This window comes from Python bivittatus, unplaced genomic scaffold (assembly GCF_059951505.1).
Source record: "Python bivittatus isolate LINGU-HERP-01145 unplaced genomic scaffold, Pbiv_v1 ctg000020_np1212, whole genome shotgun sequence".
Taxonomy (NCBI): domain Eukaryota; kingdom Metazoa; phylum Chordata; class Lepidosauria; order Squamata; family Pythonidae; genus Python; species Python bivittatus.
Genome location: NW_028277030.1, coordinates 29,229,187 through 29,249,556, shown reverse-complemented (window position 1 = coordinate 29,249,556; position 20,370 = coordinate 29,229,187).

Here is a 20,370-nt window from a genome sequence, read left to right as displayed (position 1 = left end):
CTGACTTTGGGAAAACATTTGACAAAGTTCTCCATGACATGTTGATTAGAAAGCTAGTTAAGTGTGGGCTGGATGGCATGACGATTAAATGGATACATAGCTGGTTGAAATCTTACTCAAAGAGTGCTCATCACCTGGATGTTCTAGCAGCTTCAAAGGTACCTGGAATATTTGGATGTTTAAGATGCTGTATTTGAAATAAAGCAATCAAATTTTATATTAAACTAAAAACAAGATTAAGGTTAATATTCATTATATATATGATGCGGAATGAGGAATTGGAATATCTAATTTTGAAAAACCAATCGAACAAGGTTTTAAGAACACTTTTATGATTTAGGGGTGAAGGTAATTCATCAGAAAATCTTGTTCTAGGTTATTTGGATTTCTCAAAGAATGTTTTGAAAAGCTTGGATATCAGACTAGAAGGATTTCAAGGGTTCTCTCTCACACATGATTTGGTCATGTTTCTTTATGGCTTTTTTGGCTTCAAATAATTACATTTTGGGGAAAAACATAGCAGTTAAAGTTGTAAATATAGTACTGAATTATACTCCAAAAATACAAAATTTGACCCTGTATGAAGAATCCTATCTAGCCTTGGATTCAGCAAGGGAAATTATCCCTCTGTAGGTAGAAAGAAATTTACACTCTTGATGTTAAAGAGTAGATTCAAGAAATATGCTCATTGATTTTTTAAATGTTATATTATGAAAATGAGAAGATGGAACTTGTTGAAAGATTGAACTATCTTGATATTATATGGATCTTTTTTATTTTAGTTCATTTTAATCAGAATTATATATAATTTCATTGTAGTATCACCAATGTGTTATTATATTTCTTTATTATTTTCTGTTGTTTTTGTTGTTGTTCATTGTTAAGTCATGTCCGACTCTTCGTGACCCCATGAACCATATTGCGCCAGGCCTTCCTGTCCTTCACTGCCTCCCTGAGTTTGCTCAGTTTCATGCTCATTGCTTCAGTGATGCTATCTAACCATCTCATCCTCTGCCGTCCTCTTCTCCTTTTGCCTTCAATCTTTCCCAGCATCAGGGTCTTCTCCAAAGAGATCTCTCTTCGCATTAGGTGACCAAAGTATCTGAGCTTGAGCTTCATTATCGATCCTTCCAATGAGCAATCAGGATTGATTTCCTTTAAGATTGACTGGTTTGACCTCCTAGCAGTCCAGGGGACTCTCAAGAGTCTTCTCCAGCACCACAGTTCAAAGGCATCAATTCTTCGGCGCTCAGCCTTCTTTATGGTCCAGCTCTCACAGGAAACAGAAATCAAATGCACATATGTAGGATGAAGAAAGGTGGGCTAGCAATGTTACTTATGAACTAGATCTTGGAATAGTTGTCGATGACAAACTGACTTTGAGTCCCCACTGTGATGTGGGTGCAAAACAAAAACAAATTCAGTTTAACTTTACATCAATACAAGTATAATTTCCAAATCACTAATAATTCCACTTGATTCTTTACCTCAGGTACTATGTCCAGTTCTGGGCTCACCCTTTAAGGAGGATTCAGGCCAATTGGAAGAGGCTCAGAGAAGGGATGATTGAGGACCAGAATCCTTAATTCATAGGATTAAGTCCTATGATAAGCATTGAAGGAACTGGGAATATTTAGCTTTGATAAAAGAAAATTACAAGGGATAGACTAGCACTCAGGGTGTGCAAGAAATGGAAAATCTATTTTGTTTTGTCTATAAAGCAAATACCTTGTTGATTAAAAGTTCAGCTGACCCATTCCAACAGGTTCCAATTTGGCCAAAGTTTGGCCAAGACAAAATTCTGAGGAGTCTTATGGAGCACGTAGATGATATACCTCTCCCCTTCTCTGCATGGCTTGTGCACTGGACAACCCACCATCTCAAATGCATTCTTTTTCTTTACCTTCAATTCAAGTGTGCTTGAATTGAAGAATGATATCCCAGTTGGTGCACCTACCCCTGCCCCCAGTTTTCCCAGTACCTTCTGTCCTTTCTCCCTTGTTAGTTGCTACCATTGCCAATGGTCTTGGTTTTCCCAACTATTTCTTATCCCATTTCATGTCTACTAGGAACATATAGCTATCATGCCTGGACCAAACAGGTACATTTCAGATCTCTGTCCAGATGAAATGTCTTTTTTTTATCTCTGTACAAACCATCCAGAACTGGTTGTTCCATGTATGGAACATTTTGCACATCTCTAGATAGAACTCTCCAAATACTTCAGAGAGTATCATACAGAAGAAGGTCAAGATCTGTTTTGTTTGTTTCGAAATACATACACGGTTTATGTTACAAGGGAAAAAAAAACTTATCAACAAGAGAAATTCAACTGTGGTATCGGAGAGGTGTTGCTCACATTCACTGGCTGGCTGTTCAAACAGAAGCTAGCAAATCATCTGCTGGGAATACTTTAAATGGAATTCCTGAATGAGCAGGAAATTGGATTCGGTGGTATAAATGCCCCTTCCATCTCTATAATTCTATGATTTCTAACCCTCTTCTTTGTCTTCATTTCAGATAGTATGAACTGGAATTTGTTCTCCCAGAGGTACTTTTCTGATCATTATTTTTCCAATGTTTAGTGATTAAACTGAATATAAAATGTAAAATGACCGTCAGATCTTTCTAGAAGCATATATAAATTATTTTAAGCATATATTTGACATGTGTCCTAAAATGTGGGTTGCCAGCAAATCTATTAAACAAAGCAAAAGATCTTTCTTTTTAGAAGCATTTGCTGATATTAGCTTATATTCCATGTAGAAACTTGGAGTGTCTGGGCCATAAAATGCTATTTGGTGGAAGAAAGGTATGCATTCCCACAAACTATTGATGGGTAAAACAGAAGATAAAATATGACTTCAGAATCTTATTCATAGGAAGCCAATCAAAAGTCAGAGTCCTCAAGCTGGATTTAAAGCCAGAGGTGGAGGCAATTCTATACCAATAGCAGCAAATAAAAATGTACTTTAAAAGTGTAGGATTAAAAGCAAGACATGAAAGGCCTTCTTTTCAAGTAACAGAACAATCTACATTATAAGCAGCATTTTGAAGTACACATCAAACCTATTCCTCTCCCCTTTATCCTTTTTAATCTCTACCAGATGCACTTTCTTTAAATTCAGGTTTTACATTCCTAACCACAACTTGTCTGAACACACTGGATGGAGCATGGAGAGAGAGACATTCGTAGAATTTTCCCTTTTACTTTCTTACTTTAAAAACTGCCCATTGAAGGCTTAAACTTCTTAAATGTCTCTGCTTTTGGAGGATTGTATTCATTTATTTTGATCTTCAATTCAGACAAATCTCTGCTCCCTAAGGAACAGAAAAGTAACACTGAACTGGTGTGATTAAAAAGATGACTTGTGGTATCATCCAGCAACTGTTAAGCAAAATGTTATAAGTATAATTTCTACTGATTTCTAACAGGAAATTTAAAGCATTTCATATACATTCATCATTAGTTGTCTTGGGTACCAACAATGGTAAGGAAGTGAAAAAAAGATAGTTGCCTTCCCGCTCAAGCTTGACATCTAGTTACCTCACGTAATAGACCATGCAGTATTCTTAACAACAAGATGGAACCGGGTTGTCCTGGGATTACATGGCTGTTGCCCGTCCAAACACTAACCAGGCCTGAGCCTGCTTAGTTTCAGAGGTTAGTGCAAGAGCCCAGACAAAATCAACCATGTGCTGCCACCTGCTGAGATATAAGAGAGTAGTATGTACAAGTTTTAAAAATAAGGAATTTGAAATTAAAAACAAATCAACCTCAAAATGATGTGATTTGGGCTGGAGTGTATCCACAGTTTTCAAAACTTTTCATGACTGAACATGTTTCAGATGCTACTATTTTACATTAGAGGTCTCCTCTATGTGCATAGACATGACTTCTCCTATCCCATTCCTATCCTGTTTGGAAAATAATGACACAAATTTACTGTTATCACTCTTCAAGGCAGTTTAGATCAGCCTTGCCCATCTGGTGCCTTTTCACTGACTTGGGACTGAGACCTAAAGTTCCTGGTCAACAGGTCAGTAACTGGAAATTCATTCCCAGCACATCTGAAGGGCATCACACTGGGGATGTTGGATCAGTTCAGTGCCAACTCTTGTACCTTTACCTTGCCTGGATGTTTACATGTGTAAATCTCTTCTAGGGATGGGCAGGCTGTTGAACATTTCATTCTTTACAGTAACGGAGTATGCTTTTATGATTTTTATTTTATTTTATTATTTATTTTGCCTTCAAGTCAGTGTTGACTCCTGGCAACTGCCTGGCAAGTCCCTGCAACTTCCTTGGCAAGGTTTGTCAGAAGTGGTTTGCCCTTGCCTCTTTCTTCCCAGGGCTGAGAGAAAGTGACTGGCCCAAAGTCACCAGCCGGCTTTCATGCCTCAGGCAGGACTGGAACTCACCGTCTCCCGGTTTCTAGCCTGGTGCCTTCACCACTAGACCAAACTGGCTCTCTTTATGATGTTTAGGAGCCTTCATAAACACCCGGTAAGCTCTAAATGGCTGCCCTTTTTGCTCTCAGCACTGAGCCTTTTTCCTTCCACTCTTTTATTTTTTAAGCTTGCTGTTTCTGTATATGCATGAACAAATGGAATTAAAAAAATAGTTTTTCTTTTGTGGAACAAATAATTGCTCCGCACCAGAATCTTTTAAAATAGAAAGATAGGAGCTTCAATTTCTGTTTCCTTCTTCTGTCCTCTCTGTCTCTCAATATGTGTGCATTTCTCTTTGTGTTTATGTGTGTGTGAGTGTGTGTGTATCTATCTATACACACACACACACACATGTGTATGTGGTTGCATGGTGTGTGCATACAGGTCTCCTAAGAGAGATACGGAGTATTCGCATGCAGTAGTTCTCCCTCCCCCTTGCTCCTTCATGTTTCTAATTCGTGGGCAAAGACCATTTGCCTTTTCCCAGCATGCCTCTCTTCCTTATACCAGGGAGTTAGCCTGAGGCCATACCTATATATCTGATCCATGCATAATGAAGCGTGAAGCTGCCAATTGTCAAGAGCGTCTGCTGTGTCAGAGACTGATAGGCGTTTCATTTGCTGAACTCCCCAGGGCCCACCACGTATCTCAGGGTTCATGTCGAATTTATTTTAGGCCCTCTGCAAAACTCACACCTCTCATGTGAGGAGCGACGCAGGCGCTGTAGCTGAAAGAGCTTTAAATGTAATTTGCCAGAGAGTAAGACGGTGGGTGCCCATTGTAGATGAAGGCTTGCATGGGAAATGAAGGAATATTAAAAGGCTTGTGCATAGCAGCTGCGTGAGGCTTTCAGCGCCAGATGACAGTAGCCTTTGCCTTGCCTGATGGGGCTGGATTCTAATAAGACCTCTGTTTAATAACCAGGCTGCTTTGCATATGGGGCCATTGCAATACTGCTGGGCTGCGCACCAAGCACGTGTGCATTTTGCAAAGCTTAGGACAATTGTGTTGTATTTGCAGCGAGAGAGAAAAACCTGTGCATGGCTGGCAGAAGGGCAGACTAATCTGACGAACAGCAGGGCCCAAATTCTGTGCTCCTTTGAAATCTGAGCAGGGAGTAATGATCCTGAAGTAATTGCTTAAAACTGCTGAAAATATGATCATACCACATTAGCTAACTGAACATTGTATGGTTACACAAATATACTTCTAGATGGGCATATTGTTTTATACATGAAGATGTGCTGAGCTTACTCCTCTGCATTTGTATTAAACCTTTTACATAGGTTTGTCATATTGGCCCAAATATTACAAGAGAGTATTTTTTTTCCCTAGAGACAATGCTGTCTTGTTTTTTGTTTTATTTAACAGAATAGCAGAATGAGAAAGAAAACCAACCAATGAAAAAGTGAAACACAAGACATGGCACAAGTTACAGGTATCAGAAAATACATGAAAGAATGATAATAATCAATTTAGTTTACCATATATTGTTGCTTTTAATATTAGGAGTTTTGTTGTTAAGCATGCAATGTATAGCTGTCAGCCCCACTAGGTAGGCCGAACCAGGAAACTAACTCCACAGGAAGACTAAAACTTATTTTATTACAATGACTTCTTCAGTACATTTCCACTGCATTCAACTTGCTTTTACCCAATTCTTATTTCGATATAGCAAATAGGGAGAAACACATTCTTACACAAATTCATTTTCAAACACTTTCCTCACAACAGACCACTATCCTTCTATCAGCATCTGCATGTCTTAATATTTTTCCTTTATCCCAGTTTTAGCAAACATTCTACAAAGATACACATACTCATCTACTTGCATTTTCTGAACCACAGTCTCTTTCGCTTCATCATTCCACCATGTATCCTATTAGCATAACTTCTGTGACTCTCTGTTACATAATTATTTTGACTTTGTTCCAAGCAGTTTCCATATCCTCTTTCCTTACATCAATTTCCTATTCATTCTGTTGGGAGATAATCTTTCTTTTAATATCTTTAATATAAGAGTTGTTTTTCCTCTTCCTATAGTCATTCTGCTTTCATCCTAGTTTCTTTCATCTCTTTTCTTTTCCTCCATTTCCATTTTTCTTCCAAGGTAGATTCCTGATGATCATAATGCTCACCCTACTCTATGCAAGCTAGGATCTATAATCTATAGACATCCTTTGCAAACCTGTTGTCCCCATTCTACCAACTTGGAAGTACTTACTGTGTGCTGACACACTCTTAGGATATAATGATTTTGATCCTCTTCTCAAAGATGAAATGCACAGAACAGGTTCCTTTAGGCTTAATTTGCTTTGTATTTGCATATACCGTATTTTTCCGACAATAAGACGCCCCCATGTACAAGACGACCCCCACTTTTCCAGCCCAAAATTTAAAAATCAATATTTTAAAGATAGTGCAGAACACATTTTTATTTAGTAATTAGTTAACATTGATCTGATACACTCGGTGGGAGGAGGTCCAAACCACCTCTCTGCAGCTCTATTTCCAGGCTCTTTTGCATAACTGATTACATTCAAGCACGAGTGAAACTGCCGATAGCTTGTCTCTGCAAACAGCCTTCCTCTAATTGGTTTGTTCAGGATCAGCTGACATCAGTTACATCAGGCTCGTGACTGGAGGAAGTCTGTTTCGGAGACAAGCTATTTCACTCGTGATTGGAGGCTAGCAATAGGAGGAAGCCTCTCTGCAGAAACTAAGTTTGGCAGTTTTGCAACCGCGATTCTCGGCTGACTTCCTTGAATAAGACGCCCTTCAGTTTTTAGGGTAAGGATTTTAGAAAAAAGTATCGTCTTATAGTCGGAAAAATACGGTACTTTCTGCCAGTGAATCTGAAATATTTCAATTTTAAATGGAAGATAGTTGTGTGAATTGCCAGTAAAAGAAATATGTTGTATTTGAGATAATTTAAAATCACTTACATCAAATGAAAAAGAAATGTGCTGTCTATCTTTCTCGGTTTCCCCCCCCCCCAACTCTCTCTTTAGGTCAATTCTTTGTTATTGTTATAAGTACAATAACCTAGCCTAGTGCTATTAATAATATTTTTTCTCAAGAGAATAGCATTTTTTCTTGAAACTGCCACATCATTTAATTTCTGCGGGAGAAATCATTCGGCTTCAGCTACTCTTAAGTTTTGAAAAGTTTCTGAATGTTAGGAAAACGAGACATTGCTGAAGAGTTTTTACTTTGAGATTTGTTTTTCAGAGGGGGGAAACACTGTGAGATACACACACACACACAGGCCATCAATTGTCAGTACCTTTAGTTGTCTCTGTAACACGCACTGAAACCTCCTCTCTTGTTGGGAGAAACTAGAGCTAGTTGACCTATTCAAGGGCCCCCACAAAAGATGTGTAAGCCTTATTAGTTCATTTATTTCAGCATTCACATTGCAACATAAGCTTTTAAAAGGTTACAGATTTTTGTCTGAATGCCATTGTATGTGATTCAAACATCCACACCTGTGAGATGTGTGGAGCTGTTAAAATGGGAATAATTTGCAGCGCAAAATCAATAAATGCCTAATTATCCACATTTAAATAGGCAATTATTCATATTCTACCTAGATAAAATTCATCTGATTAAAACCTAGCAAAATGTCCTTCAAGCTACTACATGGTGTTCTGTTTTGTTCCAAAGAAGAGACAATTTATTTTAATGTAGAAGTGCAAGTAAATAAGCTGTCATTACAGGCATCACCTTACCTGTTTTGTGACCCATTTCCTGGCATGATATTAACAAGTGGAATTTAGAAGTTTGATTCTTAGACTGCAATCAGGAGTTGGGGCATTAAAGATTTGATCTTGAGATTGAAGTCATATTATTCAGTTAATTTAGTCTATCTCTATAAAAAATCAGAAGCACTTCAGTTGCTCACTAACAGGTTTTTTGCACACATTGAGGCCTTTATTCAAAATACATTCAGGATTTCCTTATATGGATGAAGACAAGTCTGTCAATTAAAAGGATTTTGAGATTAGGATAATCAGGAGCATTCAAAGAGGGAGGGAGAGAGAGAGAGAGATGAAATATGGACAAGCCATCTTACCTGCTTTTTCAGAATAGACTGGCCATCTTAGCTAAAGCTAAGCTAAGCGTAAATCAAGGAAGCTTTTTTATAGGAAGAATTACCAGGCTCCTAATGTAACCCAGAACTGGGATAGCTGTGGATCCTAATTATTTTTAGAGAAAATATGGGATCTGTCTCTACAGCAGTCTTTCCCAATTGGTACCTTCAAGATATGTAGGACTCTTAATGGCATTATCCCCATCCGTAACTGCTAGCTGTTGCAGATAACTGGAATGACAAGTTGAGGAAGGTGGCTCCAGAGGGTGAAGGCTTTCCTATTGTTACTTCACATTCTTGTCTTCCTTTACTTGCTGTCTAATTGCCAGTTTTGCAACACTTTTTTCTATTTTAAATTTGAGAAAGAAAAAGGAGGCAAGGGCAACAGACTATGGGGATATCCACATGTCCTGCTTGCTCAGGCCTGAAGATGACTCACTATCCTTTACTTGAGGGCCTAAGCATATGATGTTGTCCTCAACTCATCCCTGGCCCACCAGAAAACAGCTTCTGCTTGGCTCTCCTTGCTGTGCTTCAGAAGTGGTCTTTTCCACTTCTAGCAGCACAAGCCATGCTAAATGGTCAATCTGCAGCAAATAATTCTGAGGTATGTTTAGGGGCAAGACATGCCCTGCTCCTACTTGCCACCTAAAGCTACTTTAGGTGTATCTACCTTCTGGTCCCTGGCTACTGATTTTCAATGCCATTTGCCATTTGGCTGCAGAAGAATCAGGGCTCAGCACTGGATAAAAAAAAAATCTACGTCTCCCACTTTTCTTTCCAACCCTTGGGCAGCAATAAAAAGAGGGAGAGGAGGAGGGGAAGCTGGTCTATTGGGTGCCATTTCTCCCAGCAACAAAATGAACCATGGAAAAGAGTGAGTAGTAGTGAATTTTCTGCATGCAAGTCCCTGATGTTCATGGGATCAGAGAACTGGCAGCAAAGGAGTTGTTCTCCCTCATCTCAGTTCCATCCTGCCTCTGGCATTCCCCTGCATTGGCTTGGCTTTCTTTACAAATGCTTCCAACTATTAAGCATTCCAGTGCTTAGTCTGAAATATGCACCTTTGCCCAGAAAAAGGACAGAGGACATTATATGGAGAGCAGGGAGCTAAATGGGGTAGCAACTTGTAGATCTTAGCTATGCATTCGTTTTTCAGTTCCACTATGTTCTGATAACATTTGTCTTAAAAATGCTTTTTAATATGTTTTGAGAGAAAATATATTTCAAAATGCATTAAAAAAAATCATACAGAAATGCACAGGCTAAGATAAAATATTTTGCAATTACGTTACAATATTTACTTAAATGCATTTGTGTGTGTGTTTTAATAGCGAGGTAATGTTTAAGTGATAAGGACTGAAGAAAAAGTCCATGTCTATGATCATCTATAGATAAGACCAGGACGGAAGGGGGCTTTCTAGATCATGTTCAGAGCTTTCATGCTGTGTTAGATCTACTGTGCTAAAGCAGTTCTCTACTGACAGAGCAGATCTAAGGAAATCCACAGTGCAGAATATCCACAGGGCCATGGGTCAAAACATGCTGTGCAAGACCAACAAGTTAACATTACGAGGGGGAGAAGCTTCAGAGTCAGAAGGCTTCACGAGGCAGTCAATATGGAAGTCCATCAAAGATTTAGCTGCCTTACTCTGAAGTGCAGTTTCTGTCCTGAACCATATGATTTACTAGATTATATAATTTAATTATCTTTGGCCTTTGATGTAGAAACCACAAACAGGCTGCAGTTCCTCAAATAGCTTTTTTTTCAGGCTATAAAAGAAGCAGGTGGTGTATTACTGAGGCTGAAATTACATTTGATGCTAACTCACCAGTTTGTACTGATTTCCTGCATGGATTTTTTCATGTCCTTACTTCTCCCTCCTCCTCTTTTTTTTCCATTTGACAAACCACAGGTCTGTAATGAGTTTCAGATTTTTTTATAGCTTTGTGTACATTTAAACATGCACACTCACAAAGTAAGACACATTTTGCCTCAGGGAGTTTCTTGGAATTCTATGTGCTATATCATGGATGCTTCTGGTGATTGTCCGAGATGATTGTGTTAAACTATTGACAACCATCAGGCAATTGTCTACATCCACCCATATATTTTCTTCCTTTTCTTTTGTGCACACAAGAGATATGTGAGAATTTATCAACTAGAGATATAAAAGAATACCAGGGGTATTTGGAGTCATTCAATATATTTGTCAGTGGCCTTTATTCACAGCATTAACCTGTATTACTCAGCAGCCAATTCTGCTGTCGTCTAATATGTAATGACTCAGATGTAGGATCTTTCAATTTCAAGGATTATTGTATCTACCCATCCTTGAGTCGGCATGAAATTTACTGCTTCCACAGTTAATCCCTCTCCTATTTCTATTGAACTATTTGGAATCACTGTTGAATGGTGCTGTCCTGTTAATGCGCTTGCAGCATTATGATACTCAAAGCAGTGTTCCCCTTTGGCTTTACTTCCTCCCTCTTCTCACCACCATACAATGGGAGAAACACCTGCCAGTCATGGTGTTACAGCAGGAATGGGCTGGTCTGACTACAGAACTCTGTCCATCAGATCTAGGGTCCTTCTTGGTCCCTCTTCCTAATTCCTAAGTAATTCCAGTTGAATAAAGTCATAAAGGAAACTGAGTCACAACCAGCACTTTTAATTAAGATTTATCTCCCCTTCCTTTCCCTTCTTGAGATAAACAACAAGTGCAGGCTTCCAGACTCTCTGTTCTGTTTGGGAGGCAACTGGGGATGTTCCCTCATTGTTTCTCTCTTGCAGTCTATGATGATATATCATTGGCTGGTGTGGGTCTTCCGGGCTGTGTGGCCGTGTTCTGGAAGTTTTGTTTCCTAATGTTTTGCCAGCATCTGTGACCGGCATCTTCAGAGAGCAGGAGCACAGACAGGAGCAGTTCTCTCTGTGCCCAGGATGAGGTGACCCTTTTGTGGGTATTTATAGAGATCTGAGGGGGGGGGGATTGGGGGTTTGTGGTGGGGGGGTTGGGGGGTGGGGGTTTGGGTTAACGAGTGGCTGCCCTAGGGTTAGTAGGCCCTAACCCTAACCCCCCACCACACACCCCCAATCCCCTCCCCTCAGATCTCTATAAATACCCACAAAAGGGTCACCTCATCCTGGGCACAGAGAGAACTGCTCCTGTCTGTGCTCCTGCACTCTGAAGATGCTGGTCACAGGTGCTGGCAAAACGTTAGGAAACAAAACTTCCAGAACACAGCCACACAGCCCGGAAGACCCACACCAGCCATCATATTCTGGCCGTGAAAGCCTTTGACAATACATGATATATCATTGTTATACCATTTTACTGTTGCACCATCCCACTGTTTCCCTATTCCAGCCTTGCGCTAAACCAGTAAAGGCCATGGTGTTAAAGCACTTAACAAAGGCACACTGCTGCAATATTCAGCTCTGTAATAAGACAACTGCAGAATGGTGGCAGAGACACAGAGACTGACTGGGGACTAAGGTAGTGGAGGCAGAGAGGGCATCCCCACACCAGAGTGAAACAGCCCCACAAATGCCATTCTGATCCCACTTGCTCCAGGTCACCTCAAACATAATGAATGGCAAACAGAGTTTACATATCTGGGTGGCTGGCTTTGCATGCTGGAAAACCACTGCTTTACAACCTGTATATCCAGGGACAGCTGAGGCCTGTCCCATTCGTGGGCTGGGCCTGAGATGATGGCAATGTCCTGGAGACATGGCAGAAAAAAAGAGGCTTCCAGGATATTTTTGTGTTGTGGTTAGGTGTAAGTGGGGAAAGGCCCATAATGGGCTGCTGGGTTCTCTATGTTTAATTACAGTAGACAGGAATAATCCTGTGGGAAAATCTATCATCCAATGTCTCGAAAGTTTTCTTTCTGCAGCTTTTATTTTTCTCTCTCTTTGATATAAAGTTGCATTTTTAAAATTCAAATTTTAAAATTTATTTTAGCTTACTTTACTTTTGCAAAATGGTGCAGACTCTTAGTGGAATTCTCTCCCTTCTCTCTATTCTTTCCAATGCTTTGACCACCCTCACTTCTTAATCTGGAAAGCTCCACCAAAGACATTGTCTCATGGTGTTTCCTCTTGTCTTTTAACTGGAGCATGGGAAGCTGGAAAGGCTGGCAAAACTGTTGGATGACTGAAAGACTGGACTCCATTTTACTTAAGAATAAATACGTTTGCATTGCAAAAATAAATTATATTTTGTGACTAAAAATAACAAGTGGACATATTTAACCATATTTATACTTATTCCATTCCTGTTAACCTCAGTGCAGTTCTCACACAAATTACACCACAAGGCACAATAGGTCCCACTGCATAGGTCAGCAAAGCTCTTTCACCTACAAAACAGAAGAAGTTTCAAATGGAATGAGAAGGTATTGCTGTTGGCTGGGCATGTTCCCACTTTCACTTGTGGAAACCTGTGTAGCTCTTCTTTCATGACCGTAACTAATCAAAGCCACTTGAATTAATCTTGAACCACTTGTCTTTTCCATCTCTTCTGCACATTGGACACTGTGTGCTCAGATTACAAGAATATGTCTACAAAGTAATTTACCACACAGAAATAATCTGATGCCCAGTTTCTAATTCACTACTGGTCATGGCACTTTAACTTTTGTTGAAGAGCATGCAAATTTTATTCTGTCCCATGCTATTTTGAAAGCTTTATCTCTTACAGAGATAGACACTGTTATATGTCAGGACTTACACAAGCAAGCATATCATACATTTCCAGTGATGAAAGGGAAAACACTTTTGAATGATGCTACCCACATGATTTCTGAGACACAAGCCATTATTTCTTCTCTGACCAATGGCTATAGTGAACTCATGGCCACTGAGTCAATTCTCCTTTTTTTGTGTGTGTGACTTTATGATTTATTCTTCAATCTCGTTGGTACTAGACTATTGAGATAGTCCATGAGGGTCACCAAGAATGAATAAAAACTAAAGTGCTTTCTAGGCATGAAACTTCTGTTGAACAGTGCATCAAAACCTGTTCATTTTACCAAGTTATGGATTCATACAGTGTATACTTGATGCTTCGTGTCTCCCATCTCCCATCATCACCATAGGCAGTGTAGATTTTTGTGATTTCCCTAATGGCAGCTATTTTTAAACTATTATTGATGGTTAGTTGGTATCCCATAGTGGAATAGTTCACTACCACATCTGCCAAGGCTATAATTCCAAAGCTAGACAAAGTTTTCTCTATGGATGGGCATACCTGCTGATCTCAAAAATGATAATGAACCACCTTTTTGAAGTCAGGAATTTGCTCGTTATGCTAGAATTTTGGTTTCAGACATTGGTACATCACCACCACTAGGCACACGTCAATTGGGAATTATGCAATTGTATGGATACCCCCAAAAATTCTTCAAGTTGCCACCACAAAATATGTTCCACTGCAGAAAGAACTATTCACATTTCCTAAGAGTTATGGGGATTGCACCAACCACTGTCATTTTTGGCAGGCAAGTCAGGACAAAACTACCGTCAATACTTCACTTTAGAGTGATGAAATGATAGGACAAATTATATAATGAAGCAGTATGCAGATAAACAAAAGCAAGCTTAGTTATACCTTTCAAAGATGGAGACAAGTTACTTGTCAAGAATAGGCAGCGTTGAAAAAATCATCACCATTCTATTCACATCCATAAGAGATCAAGAGATTACACACCACCATGAGTGCAGTTGAAAGAGGCAATCATCAAATCCCTAGAAATGTGTTGTGTTTTAGGATATTCTGTAATATGTTTCTAGCAAATGAGTCTGGTTATAAAGTTGTTTCCATCCTTGCATAGGTCACTGTCTCAGTAGACTTATTGGCACTATGGATTTATTGGTCTCACATACCCCAGAACCTCAATGGTTGCTACTATTCCCAGAGAAATAGCTAAGACAAGCCTATGAGCTATCTGGGAGCTAGGATGAAATCCTTCTATCTCAAGTAACTGGAAAAATGGCAAACTCTTAGATGTATTATTATTATTTAAAGCCTAGGGAAATTACTACAAGGAAGGAAGGAAGGAAGGAAGGAAGGAAGGAAGGAAGGAAGGAAGGAAGGAAGGAAGGAAGGAAGGAAGGAAGGAATTTTTTTTAATGTTCTGCCAGGTTTTGAACCAGCAACTTTCTCCATAGTAAGTAAAGATTTTAATCTATCAACCATATAGGTAAAGGAAGGTATAGAATCTATTGGAGTTCATGAAAAGCATTGGTTTAGTTGAGGGTGTGGTTCTTCCTCAGCAAAATAGCCAATGAACTTCTGAGGTTAGTCTGCAACCAATTAAATGATCTAGCTTAAATGGACATAAATACTTAAAGCAACATAGTAATGTGGAAGTAGAGCAGAGAATCACTTCCTGAAATTGCTTTAAAACTGGGGATTAATAGAAGTGATGTCTGTTTCTGCTCTCCAGAAATGGTTGCCTGCATGTTCTGGCAATGGGGAAACTGGGCAGTGTGGATGAACCCTTGCATAATCTTCAAGAGATATAGCAAACACCCAGCTATTTTTTTTCCTGTTCCTTGCTTTTAACATATGCAATCAGATTATTTGATGATCCTTCCCTCTTCATAGATTCTCCTGTCCCCAACCCTTTGGTATTGATAAATTCATGTCACTAGTAAAATGATGCTGGACTTGCAGGCAGAATACATTTCACTTGGTAGTAATGCATATCCATCAGACTATCTTCGTTTTCCTTTTGATCTTTTTTATGACTATCCCAACAGGAATGTACTTGAATTCTTACTCCAGTTTAATGTGTTGCTGTAATCAGCCCTACACTCCATCATAATTTGAAAGTTTTCAGTGTACTAATATCTCTTGCAAGCCTTGATTTATGTTTAATAACATCCTTATCATGAAAATAGTCAAAACTTTATTATTTGTGTGCACTTTCCTTTAAATCATGTTTATTAATGACGCCTAGTGATGAAACATAGCATCTAAGACCTCTTCTTTTTCTCCTAGTCCTATCTGTCATACTTTCCAGTGTTTTAGAGTTTGTAATTTCCTAATCTGTTGCCAGCCAAGCCAAAATGTACAGTAAATGTTTTCAATCTCATCGTGTGAACATGGGATTTCATAGAAAAAGAAATACAATAAATACTGGTTTAGTGATATATGAACATCTTGAACGGCATACTGTGGTTTGAACCCCAAAGCACAGATAAGCAAGTTATATCTGTGTTGTTAAATTATAGGATTTCTGGATCAGTTTTATGACTGTTAGTTTTGAATAAGGGGGAAAAAAAACAAGCCCAACACCCAATTAATACTGCTATAGCCACATGCAATGTTGCAATTTAATATGTAATTGGGTGTAAGTTAGGGATCAAAATAAATTCTGTACAGAATTCTCTTTTGTGTTCAGAGAATCTGAGAATGATAGATGCTAGTGGAATTAATTATGAATAGCTTTCCATTTTTTCCAAGGGAAGATGTTTAGTGGGATTTTACAACAGGGATTTTATTTACTATATAAGCCTAAAGGCTAAAAAGTCCTCACCTTTTTTAACATTTAAACAATTTGCATACTGTTAGCAATTTGCATACTGTTACTATCTCCAGACTTTTTGAAAAATAGTGATTCTTTCTTTGAGTATCTTAGAATGGAGTGTAACTATACGGGTTCCCCTATTTTTTTTGGTTATGCCCCTGCACACTTGTTTAGCTTCAAGCTTGTGATTTTGGTCTTATTTAAGACACGAATTTCCATTTTAGTGAATGTAAATCTGGTGATTGCCAAAGTAAGGACTTGGGACTCAGAATATGATTTTCCAAAATGATGTTGTGAGTCTGTATTTATTATATAATTATCAATTTAATATCGGGAGGGATGTTCATATTGAGCAAGGTCTTGGGACAAAGAATAGTTCTGCTCTCAAATTGTTTTCCTCCCCACTACTTCTTCCAGCATACCCATTTTCTACTGATTTCCTCAGAAGTTGCTTCTGGAATGTAAATAATGTGTTATGCAGAAACTGGACCTGACTATAATAAGCCATCATTTAGGCTTCCTCCTATCCTCAGAACCTTTGAATTCTATAAAGGAGAATTTTACCGTATTAAAATGTGTTAACCTCATAAACAGTTATTTGAATGTACAGGGATTAAATCAAAACACATTCTGTCAGGTTTTATCTATAATGTGAACTGGAGGGGTACAGCATGACAGACCATTCAAAAGTAATTTTATAGACTGTAACTGTCAGTAAAAATGCTGAATAATTTAAAATTGTGATCTTCCGCTGTGAGAAAGATTCTACAGGTATGGAACAACATGATCCTGTAAAACAATCCCATGGTAATCACTACTTACTTTCTTCAAAATAAATATCTCAGACCTAGTACTAGTCGGGTACTATTATTCTTTTTCTGGAGCAAGGAAAACAATATTTAATTTCCTCTTGATAGCTCTGGTCTATATTTATAATGGATTATAAACAGACAAGATAAATATCCTCTATTATGAAACCTACTAATATCACATATTGAAAATAAACCTCTGCTCTTGCAGAGGATTTGGTTGTCTGCAGGAAAGAAGAGGTGCTTTTCTCCTCTAGACCACCAGGCCCTGCAAGGAGTTCCATTTTGGACTTCAGACCTTCCAGGGCTGGTCATAGGCATGACTTCATCTACTTCAAAATACGGTAGGCTCTTCTGCTGAGGGTGGAAATACTCCTGTTTATTCTGCTGCCATTTTATTCTGGACTTCTCCAAACTCCAGCCTTAAGAGCACTGCTTAAAAATTTATAAATGCCTTGAAGCAACAGAACTGGTTTTGAACAGGATAACAATCCAATGAAGTTTCTCCAGATCAGTTACAATTTGTCTCAGGGATTTTGTTTCAGATATTTTTCCCTGTTTGTATGTTAAACACCTCATTCCTTAGGATTACAGCCAAATATCTTTCATTGTAAAGTTCTTTACACATAATTCTGAACATTTCCCCTGCTTTTACATCAATATAAATATTGATTGGGTTTTCAGATGTGGAAAGGACAGTGTGTTGTTCTGGTGGTTGTTTTAAAATTGCTTGGAATAATTGGAATTTGTGTTACATGGTTTTTAAGCTTACTTACTGAACACTAAGTGCAGCCTGGAGTCATTTTGATAGGCACCAAGCATATTTACAATCATTAAACCAGGAATGAGGAACTGAGTGCTGAACTACACATCTCAGTAGTTATATTATATGGGTCATAGTGAGGATGCTGGGAACTGTAGTCCAGTGATATCTGCAATCTCCCGGTTTCCTATGTAATAAACCATGGTTAACCAAGCTGCAGGTTTCATGAGTTACAGGACTTATGGTAAATTAAAATAGAAAGTGAACAGCTTTCATATTCAGTTATGCCACAGATTTCAGCTCACATTATTATCTACAGCATGCTTCCCTAATTCCTGTATGAACAGGAAGATAGCAGAAACTGCACAAAGGCTTAGTGGAGAACTGAATATTAAAGAGACATATATTAGAGGTGGAAAGAGGGACAGATCACCGAGGAGGAGTATGACAGCTTGCCTGGATTTGTAGAGACGTTGCTGAGTTTTCATTACACTCAGAAAAAGCTGACGAATGCAGCCATCTTATATTGTCTCATGGCAAAGCCAGCTTTGTGAATGGCACAGATTGCAAATTATCAAGTTGAACCTGTAAGCCTGACAGATGTCCTTTGGTTGATGATACCTTAACCCTCACATTACTTTCAGATTATCCACCATATATCCTGCTGAAAGTGCCTGGAAAGGCGTCTTTTATTCATTTTACACTGAAACCAAAAGCCAGAAAATGTTGCTCTGCTGAATGTAAATAGTTTTCAACAATTAGCTCTGACTGCACAATACCAAACACCAGGTTTCTTTAGTTGATAATCAATACGCTTTGGCTTTCTGGCCAACATTTAAAAACAAACACAAGCAAAGGACACAACTTGTGCTGGGCAGCAAATGTGTGTCTATAAAATATTGTTGAGAGTACAGTATCAGTCAATCTATCAGTGAGGATATTTTGCCTCTCAAAATAGCTGCCTTGCAGACCATAAAGCTGAAATATGATAATCCCAATCTCATCCTTCTTTGAAGGAAGAATAGGATTCACAAGTAATAAATGGATATGCTAATTATACCCCTTTCCCTCTTGAAAAGAATCAAGAACTCATTTTTAAAACTTCTTGTGTGATAACATCAATTTGGAACTTGCCCAGGAAGGAATTCAAACAATTTGATGGGAGAGGAAAAATCCATCTCTTTTACCATTATCACCCCCTTGATGGAGAAAGGAGCACCTTCTGTGTTTGTGCATGGGGAAAAGGGAACATTTTTTTTCAGGGATGGGGAGGGTCTCTTGCTTTTGTTGGCCAAATCTAACCTGTGGGCAGGGTTCCTCATCAGTAACATGCATAAAAGATTATCTCTTTTTCTGAGGGTACCAACTGAGGCTTCCCAAATCACACTTATGTTCTTCTCACATCTTGGAACACAAGGATACCCAGACTTGAAAAAAGCACTAACATTAAGCATTTAAAAATGCCTTGTGGGTTCGCTAAATGTTACATTTGAACATTTTAAATGTTACTGAGCACAGTTTTCAGTCGGCTTCTAAATGTAACCCACATAAGTTTTGCTTGGGAGCAAAATATTCAGATGGGTAGTATCAGCTTCCTTCATCCTCACGAAAAAAGAGGGATTCTACAGTTGTAACCTGATTGGCCCTCCAGTTGATGTGTGAGACAAAATGAAATCCAAGATCATGAACAGCTGCTAAAAGTAGATTATTTTCAAACCAAGCCTCAAGTTATGCTTCCAAGACTCAGAGGTCACAGATATGGTGATGAGTAACACTGTGCAGTATTTACAAAGTATCCTGTTACAGCTTCTCTCCATCTAAAACATCTGGGGAGAACCCAGTGGGAGCTGACAAAGTTGGCTTTTCACCATATTTCCTGAAAATATTTAATGGATCCAGAGAGAAGATGAAAGGCTAGTATCAAATTAGGCTTTTTTATCCACACTTTGCTAGCATTCATGTATCAGAAACTGAAACCACAGTCACAGCACATGGCCAAGAAACAAACTGATATAAATAGCTCATATATGGCAGATCTGTTCAACAGTATACCTAAAATTATAAATGCCTTCCAGACACATAGGACTGAATAAAAGTTTTGCAGGAAACAAGAGATTCCTGCACAATGTTGTTGGTTGCCAAGTTGCAAAGCAGGATCAGTAAGAGACAACTGCTAAGGAGAAGCACCAAGAAGGGCAGTGCTGTTCTTTCCCATACAAATTTTAATAATAAATAAATAAATAAATAAATAAATTCCATACAAGTGAAGAAGTTGAAAAACAATCCTCAGTTTGTTATTTGGATTAGCTAGAGGGTAATGATAAATCACTGGTTTTACATTTTGAATCATGGTTGTTTTTCAAATTGTTTTGATCAAACTTCACAAGAAGGGAAAGGATTATCAGTACTAGGATATATCAACTTGCTACTGATGTTTTTCCTATCTCCTACTGCAGTCCCTCCACGTGTCCCCCAAATCTGCTGCATGCAATTTTGGGAATGGGAATGAATGGAAGAGGGAAGAGAATACAGTTCTCTTGCGCAAGCAAAGGTTTAGTCATATGGCATTGGCGTTTACTTTAGGAATCTGAATTATTCTAAAATATTCTAATATAAACACAATAAGATTGGTACTTAAAACAACAGCAGTAATATTTGTATATGAGAAAAATTAATCTGCAAGTCATTGCCTAAGTATTGGGATATTTCCC